At 40.0% G+C, this 12,342-nt stretch overlaps 1 long non-coding RNA gene across 1 annotated transcript; it reads left to right on the top strand.

Annotated features, from left to right (window-relative positions):
* Positions 1-1,042: 1,042 nt before the first annotated feature.
* On the top strand, positions 1,043-11,468 carry LOC124398249. The gene is made up of 3 exons (XR_006928034.1): positions 1,043-1,375; positions 8,639-8,729; positions 11,109-11,468. It is a non-coding gene; the product is annotated as an uncharacterized LOC124398249 (long non-coding RNA).
* The last annotated feature ends 874 nt before the right edge of the window (positions 11,469-12,342 follow it).

A 12,342-nucleotide genomic window follows, 5' to 3' on the forward strand; every position in this document is an offset into this window, starting at 1 on the left:
AACTTGGATATATTTTAGAGTAGTCAATGTGCAGCTTGTAGAGAAGCACAGATTCACTGTCCTCTAAAAAATAACTCAACATGCAGCCATTATTTTCAAAATAACTGCCAACAAAAGTGAGTACACCCTCAGTTATAACAGCTGTGCATCTTTTAACCATGCAAAGCCCCATGTCCTATTCATCATGTTCATGTTTTTTGTCAGGATCTTACAAATTTGTGTAACTTGTATTAGTGCAGTTAAAATGTGGTGCTTTGAGTACAATTCTCTCATACTGACTACTGGATGTCCAACTTCCACCTCATGGCAAAAAGAAAGAAGGTATGGCAAAAGAATCGTTGCTCTCCACAAAGATGCTGAGGCTGTAAGAAAATCGGTAACACCCTGAAACTGAGTAACAGTACAGTGGTCAGGGTCATACAGAGGTTTTCCAAGACTAGTTCCACTCGGAACAGACCTCGCAAGGGTCCATCAAAGAGTCCTCGAGCTGTGTATCAGGTGCAGAAACTGCTTCAAAAAACAGATGCATGAATGCTGCAGCATTGCTTTAGAGGTTGCAGAAGTGGAAAGTCCTCTTGTCAGTGCTCAGGCCAAACGCCACACACTGCAACAAGTCAGTTTGCGAGGCCGTCGTCCCAGAAGAAGCATCTTCTGAAGCTGTCTCACAAGAAAACCCGCAAACAGTTTGCTGAAGACAATCTGTCCAAGAGTATAAATAATAAGTCTGATGAAGATAAACTTGTTTGTATCCAATTTTAAATTCAATTTTGATTTCTATAGTATCCATTGAAAACATATAATAAAATTGTTGCTGAAATGTGAGGGGTGTACTTACTTTTGTGAGATACTCTATATCAATGGAGGTTTTCTACACTCAATCAAATCAAATCAAACAATACTTTCTTTAATGGTTTTATTGCTCTGGTTGTTTATCATATATATTTAAAAGGATGGCATGCTGAGAAAGACACAAAGAAGTTGAAAAAGTCGTTCAGATCTTTTATGTGTCCGATTTGCAGGAATCGATTGATTTGAAGAGTCGTTCAAAAATGAACCGATTTCTTCGCCCTTACCACTGTGGCTCCATTATAAATCAGACATGGTGTCTAAGTGGCCTATTCCCTGGTGAAATTAAAGGGTGGGGATGTAGACATTGTGAAGTGTGAGGATTTTGGCAGCGTGTTGATGTCGGTCAGTGTCTGCGTGATGAACCGATTCACCGCACAGACGCACAGAGACACAGAGAGCCGGAGACAGAGAGAGAGAGAGACAGAGAGAATGTCTGATCGCGGTGTGTACACGGAGTTAGACTGAGAGTCCGCTGCTGAACGAGCTCCAGGCTTCCCCTTCCACAGCATCGAAGGCAGAAGAGCAGGTATTTCCCTTTCTTTTTATATCCAGATGTTTCAGCTACAGAATTCCAGATGCGACTAAAAATGTGCGTAAAGACTTTCAGGTTTCTGTTGATCTCCCGACTCTGGACGAGTGCGTTCATGTAGGTAAACGAAGAAAATTTACCCAGAAAGTGTTTATCCTCCACAGTAAGTCCCTGCTGATGAATTTGCTTCATCTAACATCCTGAATTCATACAATTTACAGATACATGTGATAATGAAGAGAATATACTGCAGCTCTGTATGTGTATGTGTGTGTGTGTGTGTGTGTGTTTACGTTTTAGTGGTGACCCCACAAGTATAGGACAGTTTTGACCTTGAGAGGTTCCTACTGCTTATAAAAACTACAGCTTTTAATTAAGAACAAGAGCCAAAAGATTTTGTTTACTGTGGTTCAGGTTTAGATGTTGGCAGAATGTTAATTACATACATAAATAATCCTCTGATAGAAAAAGCCTGGTATGTATTTGTACTGTATGTACTTGATGTCACATGTCTGGGGCTGTATGTGATACAGGTCAAAGCCAGTGCCTCTTCTCAGTGCTTCAAGGTCGGGTACAGATGGCAGACGGTTTTCCGAAATCCTTTTTAAATCACTCCCCTGGTTATTTCCATTCCAGGCTGCTGTTCTGATTTGTCTCTGCACGCTTCAGTGAACTGTAACATCCTATCAAAGACTTGAGAACTTAGTCACTCAAGAGGCTGCGTATGATAACATGCGTGTGTACAAATCGATCAGCTGTGTGCGGTAATGAACTTTCTCTTTCTCGTGTAGTGCGCATTAACATCAGCTTCATAAAGATGAGTGTGTGTGCTGAGACATTTCCATACGCAGGTTGTAAGCGAATACACTTTAAACATGGCTTCATGCTGTAATAATGTGCAGTGATTAATGTCCTGCTGTCTGTGTCCTCACATGTACTGCATTCTTTACATGAGGACACTGCAAAGTGATCAAAATATCTTGAATATAGTCATCATATTTATCTCAAAAATCTTCTGAAAACACAAAATAAATTATAAATATATATGAAACAGCTTCAGAACACCATATTGATGACTTGCACAATGAATCTGCACTGTAATGCTGCATAAATCTTTGATTCTAATTAGCCAGAAAGTGTTTATTCATTTCACTTAAAGCAGCTCTGACTGCTGTATTACAAATGACTGCTTTATATTAATGCCTTCATTTTCATATGTTAGTGTTTCTATAGTAACAGCTAATTCACATGTGGTGCACATTTTACAGAATAATACACAGATAAAAAAAAAAACGAATGAATGAAGGAAGGAGTCTCCAGTGTTTGTGCAACAGAACGAAAGAAAAAAAGAAAGAAAGAAAGTAAGAAAGAAAGAAAGAAAGAAAGAAAGAGAGAAAGAAGGAAAGAAAGGTAGAAAGAAAGAATGAAAGAAAGGTAGAAAGAAAGAAAGAAAGAAAGAAAGAAAGAAAGAAAGTAAGAAAGAAAGAAAGAAAGAAAGAAAGAAAGAAAGAAAGAAAGAAAGAAAGAAAGAAAGAAAGAAAGAAAGAAAGAAAAAGGAAAAAGACAGAAAGAAAAGAAACAAACAAACAAACAAACAAACAAAGAGAAAGAAAGAAAGAAAGAAAGAAAGAAAGAAAGAAAGAAAGAAAGAAAGAAAGAAAGAAAGAAAGAAAGAAAGAAGAAAGAAAGAAAGAAAGAAGAAAGAAAGAAAGAAAGAAAGAAAGAAGGAAAGAAAGAAAGAAAGAGAAAGAAAGAAAGAAAGAAGGAAAGAAAGAAAGAAAGAAGAAAGAAAGAAGAAAGAAAGAAAGAAAGAAAGAAGAAAGAAAGAAAGAAAGAAAGAAAGAAAGAAAGAAAGAAAGAAAGAAAGAAAGAAAGAAAGAAATTGATTGTCGTGTTGTATTGCTGGCAGGAGGGACGGGCAGTTCTTTTTTATAAAAATTGGCAAAACAAGAAAAGTGCTTATATAATGTCTTTGGTTCAGTAATGAATTAAAAAAAAGGAAAAATTTCTATAAAAGTGAAAAAAGGAAAACGTTTATAGAATGTTGGTATTTTGTGCTGAAGTTTGAAAATAAGCTTGAACAGTTGATTTAGGATCTCATTTTAATTGAAAAAAAATAATAAAATCCGCCAAAGAGGCAAATCTGATCCAATAAAAACAAGATTCATTAAGTTTAAAGTTTAAATACAGTTAAGGTTACAAAATGATTTTTTTTCTTCTAATTTTGTAAATATTAGTTATTGGAAGAAACTGGGTTTGGTGTTCGGGCCACAAGCACTGATTTCCCACCTATCATTTGTTCAAGCCCACCCTATTATAACTGTTGTTATTGCATATTACAGGTACACAGCAACAAAATGCAGTTCAGCATCTACCAGAAGTGCAAATAATAACAACTGTGCAAACTGACAAGTGCAAGAGCACAGGGTAAATATGTAAATATATGTACAGCAAAAAAAAATATAAATGCTCTGGGCATTTTTAAAATAACTGTGATGAGCAGATAGAATAAGAATACACATGGATCAGGCAGAACATTATGAGCGGTGAAGTGAGTAACACTGATGAGCTCTTCATCATGGCACCTGTTAGTGAGGTGGGATTTATTAGGCAGCAAGTGAACATTTTGTCCTCAATGTTGACGTGTTAGAAGCAGGAAAAATAGGCGTGCGTAAGGATTTAAGTGAGTTTGACAGATTGTGACGGCTAGACGTCTGGGGCAGAGCATCTCCAAAACTGCAGCTCTTTGGTGTTTTTTTTTTTTATAATTTATACCAAGAGAAAGAGGAAATTTACCTGTGGTTGAAAACCTCTTGGTTCATCCCTCTTAAATGAAAAACTGATTGTTTTGTATGAAAGGAATGAAACGCTTGCTGTTATTGGGAAGGAATCAACTTTGTAATGTTTACTCAATATAGACTTTTATGTAAAGCTTCCACTTGTACTTATATTGCTAATGAGCTCAGACCTTCATCTCATTCCCTGCGACAGTGCAGTAGAAGCTGCTCAGCTCTGCTGGAGGGAAACACTGAGGCGAGTTTTAGTGCTAGTAATTGAATGCTTTTTTGGATTCTTCCATGCGGGGGAGAGTCGCATTCGGTTCTTTGGTGTCTCCCTGATGAGATGGAACTGTTTTGTTTTACGGCTTCGCATAACATCTGGGAGAAGAAAAATACTGTGTGTATTGATTTGAAGGTGATGAAAATGCTTTCCATTGCTGATTGACTGCACAAACATCCGTCCAATGTTGTGTGTGTGTGTGTGTGTGTGTGTGTGTGTGTGTGTGTGTGTAATAGGTAAAAGCTGAAGCTTAGTGTGACTCAAACTGTCAGAATCCTGTCAGGTGGATGACAAGGCACACAAAGGTGATTGGATATGTCTGGCTGTGAACTGCTGCCCTCTCCTTCCTCTCTTTCTTTCTCGATCCTTCTCGTTTGCTCTTTCTCTCTTTCTCTTTCTCTCCGGGCTCAGACTGCTTGAGTAGGTGGTGGTGGTGGTGGTGGTGTTGGTAGGCTATGGCTTTACCTGTAATATATAATGATGTATTCTTCATGCATAGCCATGTGCATGGAGATAATAACCCGTTCCCTGCTCTCGGAAATGAGCTCATTTCAAACCACATTAAAGACAAATATTCTATTAGAAGAGTTCAGTTAGTCAGAGTTTAGCGATCGACTACATTCAATTGCAGCATGAGCAGGCAGGCAGCAGGGAGTTCGTGACTCCAGCAGTGTGAGAGCGTTTATTTTCCACAGGGCAGAAGTGATACGGCAGCAGCTCAGTCTGGAAGTCGGCTTTTTCACTTTTCTTATTTAATCATTTCCGTTAGCAAGATTTATTTTTCTTCTTTCTAGAACCCTGAACATAAAGGGTCCATAAGAACCAGGTTCTACAGAGGGACAGAGTGCATGTTTGTGGACACCTGCTCATAGGAATTTGTGCTTTTTGAGCATCGCATTCCTTCGCTTTTAAAATTCTCTCCACTCTTCTGGGAAGATGTTCCTCTAGAATTTGGAGTGTGCTTAGAGAGATTTGTGCTCATTCAGACACAGTCAGATACTGGTGTAGGTGGCGTGAGGAGGCCTGGGGTGCAGTGTTCCAATTGATCCTAAAATGGTGTTCAATAGGGTTTATATCTCTATTGCAGGAGATCTTCCACTCCATCCCATGCATGCTGGAACAGGTTTGGGTCTCGTCATTCAAGTAATGTTCAAAGACATTTGATACAATTGTGTGCCTTCAGCTTTGAGATAAACATTTGGGAAAGAACCACATATGGCTGGAGAAGTCAGGTGTCCCATGTCTTTTGTCCATATAGTGCATGTTGTATGTTTCCGAGACAATGGCATTGACAAAAAGGCAGAGTTGAAGATGCTGCGATTTTCATCAGGAGTGACGATGATGGACAGAATTAGAAATGAGTTTATTAGAGGGACAGGGTAGGAAGGACATATTGAAGACGAGGTAAGAGTGGTGTGATTGAGATGGTTTGGTCATGATCAGAGGAGAGCCATGGGGTTTATCAGTAGAAGAATGCTGAAGAGGGAGGAAAAGAGGAAGACCTTTTGGATGTGGTGAGATGAGACACGCAGGTGGTTGTTTGAAAGAGGTAGATTACAGAGTGATTTGGAGACGGATGATCCGCTGTAGCGCCCCCTAATGGGAGCAGTCGAAATAATAATAATAGGAGGAACCAGTTTGTAAGTATTTCTTTTGTAGCTGGAAATGAATCTGACTTGCTTTGTATCATGAATCAAAACAGGCTGCGAAATGACCTGAAAAAAAAAAAGCTGTAGTGATTGCAGAAGTATTCACCCCCCCGTGAAACCTGAAATTACTCCTCCAGCCGCCAGTTTCCACCAGAAGGCATGTAATTAGTTGAATGAAGGCGACCTGTGTGCAATTAATTGTCACATGAAGAACGGAAGAACACTGTACAACAATTAACTCATTAACTAATGTTCACCTCTAACACACTGAGTAAATGCCATGGATGCTAAGGAGCACTACTGTATAGGAAAAAAAATGTAGGCAGGATCTTTTGCACATCTTTTTTTGCTGAATTGCTGCAGAGGAAATCACTTCATCCCTTTTTGTGAATATCTGGCATCCTAGATGGCAAGCTGTGTGTGTTTCACATGAAGACTAGGGACATAATTTCCTGTTCCTGAATTGGCAAAAGAATATTTCGAGGCCTTTTTTTGTTGCAGTGCAAGTGGAAAACAAAATTGACTACTAATAAGTCTAATGCATGAATCAGACAGAGAACGAGAGAGAGAGAGAGAGAGAGAGAGAGTCGGAGGAGTCGCCCGGCTACACGCAGTTCATTTCCTGTGATCTCATTGATGCCTGCTCTGACAAATCCGTCCGTGTGTATTGTAACACGTGGGTGGTGTTGTTTCGCTCAGAACCCTACGCAAAACCGCTGATGAAAGAGGCTGATGGCAGATTGATTGTGTCCCCCTCAACCACTCGCTGTGGCGTTTAGCGTGACTCCGGCCTGCGTTCTGCATTTTATTACCACGTGAGTCAGACACTCTGAAACGAGTCCGGTCAAACACACAGCAGTGCACAAACACAAATCCACCCAGAATAGCTCAACTTCTCTTCTCACCTCGCGTGTCTGATCTGGAGTCTAATGTGCTGCCTGGGTGTCCTTCTACACACACACACACACACACACACACACACAGAGGAAAAAGAAAAAAGTCATTGTGTGTTGCTGCTCAGGCGCTTGTATAAAACACTGCTCAGACTGCCGAGATCTCCTCATAGAGCGCATATAATTACACACTGCGTGTAATGTTCTCCTTTCCTCTCCTCTCCTTTCCTCTCCTCCCTCTTTCTCGCTTCTCTCTTCCATCTGCCTCCTCCATGAGACCAGCCTGGCCTTGCTTCTATTCCAGCGGCGGTTAACACACAAGTGCCCCCTCCTTTATGTGTTCATTCACAGTCCATGCGCTACCATGGACCCTCACACATTACTGTTTATACATTACTGATCTGTCATATGCTCTGTATATTGTGGTCTTAATTCAGGGTTTTCACTGGGTCTTAAAAATGTTTAAAAAAGTCAGAAATTATCTGAAATCAGGTCTTGATTTCTTCGATGTCCATATAAACGCTACCTATAATGCTTATTGAAATGTAGTTTTTTTTCCTTTCGCCAGTCCAATTATAATTTGCTTTATAACGACTAAAAATGCGACCAACATGCAACAGCCAATCAGCTTTGAGTTACTGGTGCGAATCTCTCTTCGACTGTACCACAGATGTAAAAAGGATTTTATATTTTGTATGGCCAGTTAACAGCTAAAAAGGTATTTGTGTGTGTGTGTGTGTGTGTGTGTGTGTGTGTGTGTGTGTGTTTGTGGGTGTGTGTGTGTGTGTGTGTGTTCTAAATTCTCTTAAAAAGATCTTAAATTTGACTTTGTGAAACCTGCAGAAACCCTGTATTTAATCTGTATAGTCTTGTATTGTCGTGTCTTTAAGCTAAATGTATAGTTTTGTTGTTTATATTTAAGAGTTGCCAACAGCTAAAACCAAATTCCTTGTGTGTCAACAAAACCCTATTCTGATTCTGATTACTCGTGTCATCATGTTGTCTGTGACTTATGAGCACAAATTCAGAAAGTCCATCTAGAGTTTTATTTTATATATATACACACTATATGGATTAAAGTTTGTGGACACCTGACTATAAGATTCATATGTGCTTTCTAAACATTCCATTTCACAAGCAGTCGCCATTTGCCCTTATAAAAACATCTACTCTTCTGGGAAGATGTTCTTCTAGAAGTTCTTCTAGATTTTGTGGAGCACATGGTTTTTGGTTTGTGCACAGGGGTATTGTCATGCTGGAACAGGTTTGGGTCTCCTAGTTCAAGTGAAGGGAGAATTCTGTGCTTTCCACAGACATCCAAGAACCACATATGGCTGGGAAAGTCCGGTGTCCTAATACTTTTGTCCAGACAGTGTATCCATTTATTAAATGCATAAAAAGAAAATTACTGATTATTGAGGTTTGAAGATTTATTAGACTCTGTTCTAGTGAGTACAGTCACAATACGAGAGGATTTACACACACACACACACACACACACACACACACACACACACACACACACACACACACACACACTTGTTCACTGCAGGAGGGGTCCATCACTATCATTTTCATTCCCAGTCTCCCCAAATGGGGGCGGATTTAATGGGAACAGGCCTCATGCTAGCATACTCTGATCTGCTCTCTCCTTTTAGACTCTCCACCATTTGTGATCCAGCAGCTTGAGCACGAGTGCACGAGCTTTCTAGAGTGTGGTGGGGCTTTCAGAGCGTCTTGGGAAAAAAGGTGGGTAAACGACGGCTTGCATTTCATGACAGTATGGAAGTCGAAGCTCGTGGGCTTCGCCGTGTATTTCTACTGACTGGAGTTTTTTTTGTTGAAATGAATGAAGCAAAGTTCAGAGGAACGTGTGAGGCTGTTTGTTTAGTGTGTACCAATATGTGGACTGTGCATGTGTGTGTTTGTGCATTTGTTATTTAAATTGAGAGTTGTGTGTGGAGGAGGAGGAGGAGGAGGAGTTCCTCTTCAGGGACACTGACTGCTCAGCATGCAGCTGCCCTTTGTGCCTCTTCATTCTGCTCTACACAAGTGGGATGCTCACTACTAGAAATAACAACCTGCCAGCTAACCGGAGCCTCTCCATGCCTTACCGCCATTTATTTGTGCCGTTGGGCTTTAAGTGAATCAGGGTCAATATTTTTGCCATTTTCAGTCAGGTGTGTTTGGATATGGAAAACTCTGAACTGCAGCAGACAGAGCATTTAGAAAGAAAAGAAAAGAAAAGGAAAGAAAGAAAGAAAGAAAGAAAGAAAGAAAGAAAGAAAGAAAGAAAGAAAGAAAGAAATTTACATTAATTTACATTTCTTTCTCTTATTTCTATGATCCACAACTGATAAGTATCCATATTGATATTATTTGTTTGCCCTTAAAAAAAACAAAAAAAAGCATACAGGGACAGAAGGGGGTGGAGCTAATTCCTTTTCAACACAATCTTTGAATGAAACTTTCTGAGTTTGATATCTGGAGTAAACACAGCATGTCGTTCACTAGCATCATTTTTGAAGCGCTCGTTTCACATGCATGATTATTCGTTTATTGTCGCTGAATAAATAGGTCTATGGAAAGTACTGGCAGCATGCAAAGTGTGACCATATGTGAGTGTGTGAGTAAGTGAGAAAGAGAAAGAGAGAGAAAACGTGTGAGGGAGACGTTACGGCAAATAGGAAACACTGACAGGAAGCAGGATGAGCGCTTGAATACTTCACTGAGTGACAGAGAGATGGATAGAGGCACAATTTCTAATTCGACTGGTGTCTGGTGACTGGGTAAAGACTGCAATAAAGCCTTGGGTAAATCCTCACCTTAAACACACACAGACACACACACAGCCCTGGTATAGAACACTGACATGCTATAAAGGGAACGTGACCTGAAGAGAGCTTTCAGAACTGCCAGCCAACATGGTTGATGGTTTAAAACACAGCAACAAACCAAAAACAGCAGATGAACTCACAAACACAGGAACAGAACAGTAAGGGGCGGGGCTTATTAAACCTTACTTGCCCATTGCTGATTGGACATGGCATGTGACTATCACAATAAAAAAAAAATCAAAAATGGTCACATGCTCATATCACGGTAAAGAGTTAAAAACGATTCTAAAATAAACTCATATGAATGCTTATACGAATAATAATCTATTATTTGCATATATTTTTCCATTAACATCCTTCAGCTCTCTTTATTGTATTACAGCTATCAAACTGACAGACCCTGTAGCCAATCAGCAAAGCCCTAGGACCTTCACTGTCTATCTTGAGCATTTGTTGGGATTTGTTTCGATTTTTGCTGGTGTGGTTTTGATGTTTTTGGTTTTGTTGTAGTGTTTTAGTGCTAATTTATTTATATCCGGCTTTCAGTTTTTCTCTTCAAGTTTGTTGTGTGGTTTTAAAATATATTTTTGTTGTGTTTGTGGTTTTAAAAAAGACTTTTGTTGTTTGAAATATATTTTGTTGTGCTGTGTGGTGTTGCAAAATATATTTTAATTGTGTTGTGTTTTGTACTTTTTAAACATTTTATTTGTTTTGTGTGGTTTTGCTATCAAATTTTAGATGTGTTGTGTGGTTTTGAAATATATTATCGTTGTGTTGTGTGGTGTTGCTGTTATTTTTTTATGTTGTGTGGTTTGATGTATTGTGTGGTTTTGTTGTTATATTTTGTTGTGTTGTGTGATTTTGCTGTTGTTTATGGTTTTGCTGTAGCCCCGTATTAAATGTACGTGGGCGTATGTCATTGTGTTTTGCACATATAGGACCCTGCAGATAGACAGGTAGAGACGCCTCCTTGTCCTGATTGATTGGAATCTGGCCGTCTGCATGAATTTATTTTCCTCTCATTAACAGATTCTGGGGAACCAAAGACACTGGAAAGCTTCATTTAATGAGCTCCTAATAAGCAAAAGAAGCAGCATGGTTTTGGCCTGCAGTAATGGCAACAGGTAACCTGAGTGAAGGGGTGCCAATACTTTAGTTTTGATTGAAAGCCGAGATGACGACTGGTTTTCTGTTGGCTACGTTTTACATTCTGTTTTATTACATTTGTAGACGGATATGAAACAAAATGCTTACAAACTGCAATCTGATCTCAGCATTACTTCTTTTTCAGAGACCTCGAAGACACTTGGGTGAATCTTTACGGAGAGACGTCAAATGTGGACAGCCTTTTTTCCAACCTGGACATATAGAATTACACAAAGCAGGAGATCTTGTTCTGCAAAGCCAATCCTCCTGGTGTACCTGTAAACCAAAGTATCATCAGAAATTTACGGATTCCTTCTGCAGTATGCTCTGGACTGTGCATGAGACGAGTGAAGCACTAGATGTGACAGGAGAAAACTAGGACGCATCTCAGGATGGCAGAGGAGAAACACGCCTCTCTATGTTGTGATCTTCAGATAGGGTTTTGAACCGCTGAGCGCTCTGACACTCACATTCGTCCCGCACTGAGACTGCAGCGATTCCTTCACACATCCCAACATGGAGTCTAGAGACAGCGGTATAGGACTGTCCACTGCAGCAGTGGTGGCTATTGTGTGTAATGTATTGGTCGCTGTTCTCCTTCTGGTTCTCTTTCTCATCCTGTACAAGGCCTGCAAAGTGCCTTCAAGTCAGGAAAGGGTGCCAGTGCTTGCACCAGGAAACGCTCAGCAGAAGAATGAACAGAAGTATCTTCTTACCTCCTGAGTATAAGCATGAAACCAGAGATGGGACAGGTGTGGAGATACTGAAGCGCCCACATGCACATAGTTTGCTAATATACTGTAGAAGATTAAATTAGTGGCAGCCACCATTCACTTCTTTAGAAACACGATAACCCACATGCGTACATGAGCTCACTCGCTTTTCAATGCTTAGAGAAGAAGCTGTTTCGTTGCTTTGTAGTCGGGGTTCCTACTGTATGTTAGACCATGTGGCGTCAGCATGGGCTGCTCTCCGTGGTCCCTGATGTCTGAGCTCTTTGATTCAATAGCGTTCAGCTCTGAGTGGTTTATATAAAGGCAAAGTGACACTCACGGACCTCTTCACCACAGGCCAGTCATGCCTGCCAGAGTTGCACTCAACCCACACACACTGCCCTGCCTGGATCCGACGACCAATCGATACTGTGCTAATAATGACACATGCATCTGGGTCTTGAATAGTCGCTCCCTTGTAGCGCTAACAAGTGTGTGACTGATGCATTTTAATATCAAACCAGAGTTTGTTGGGATTTATTTATTTATATTTTCTTTGCACTCATAGCTTGTTTATTTAAAGGGCCCAAGGAACCAATAAACAAATATCTTCTCGTTTCATTTGCATATGATCTGCAGCGTAGCAGGTAATAAACCAGTGCTTTA

This window comes from Silurus meridionalis, chromosome 15 (genome assembly GCF_014805685.1).
Source record: "Silurus meridionalis isolate SWU-2019-XX chromosome 15, ASM1480568v1, whole genome shotgun sequence".
NCBI classification, from domain to species: domain Eukaryota; kingdom Metazoa; phylum Chordata; class Actinopteri; order Siluriformes; family Siluridae; genus Silurus; species Silurus meridionalis.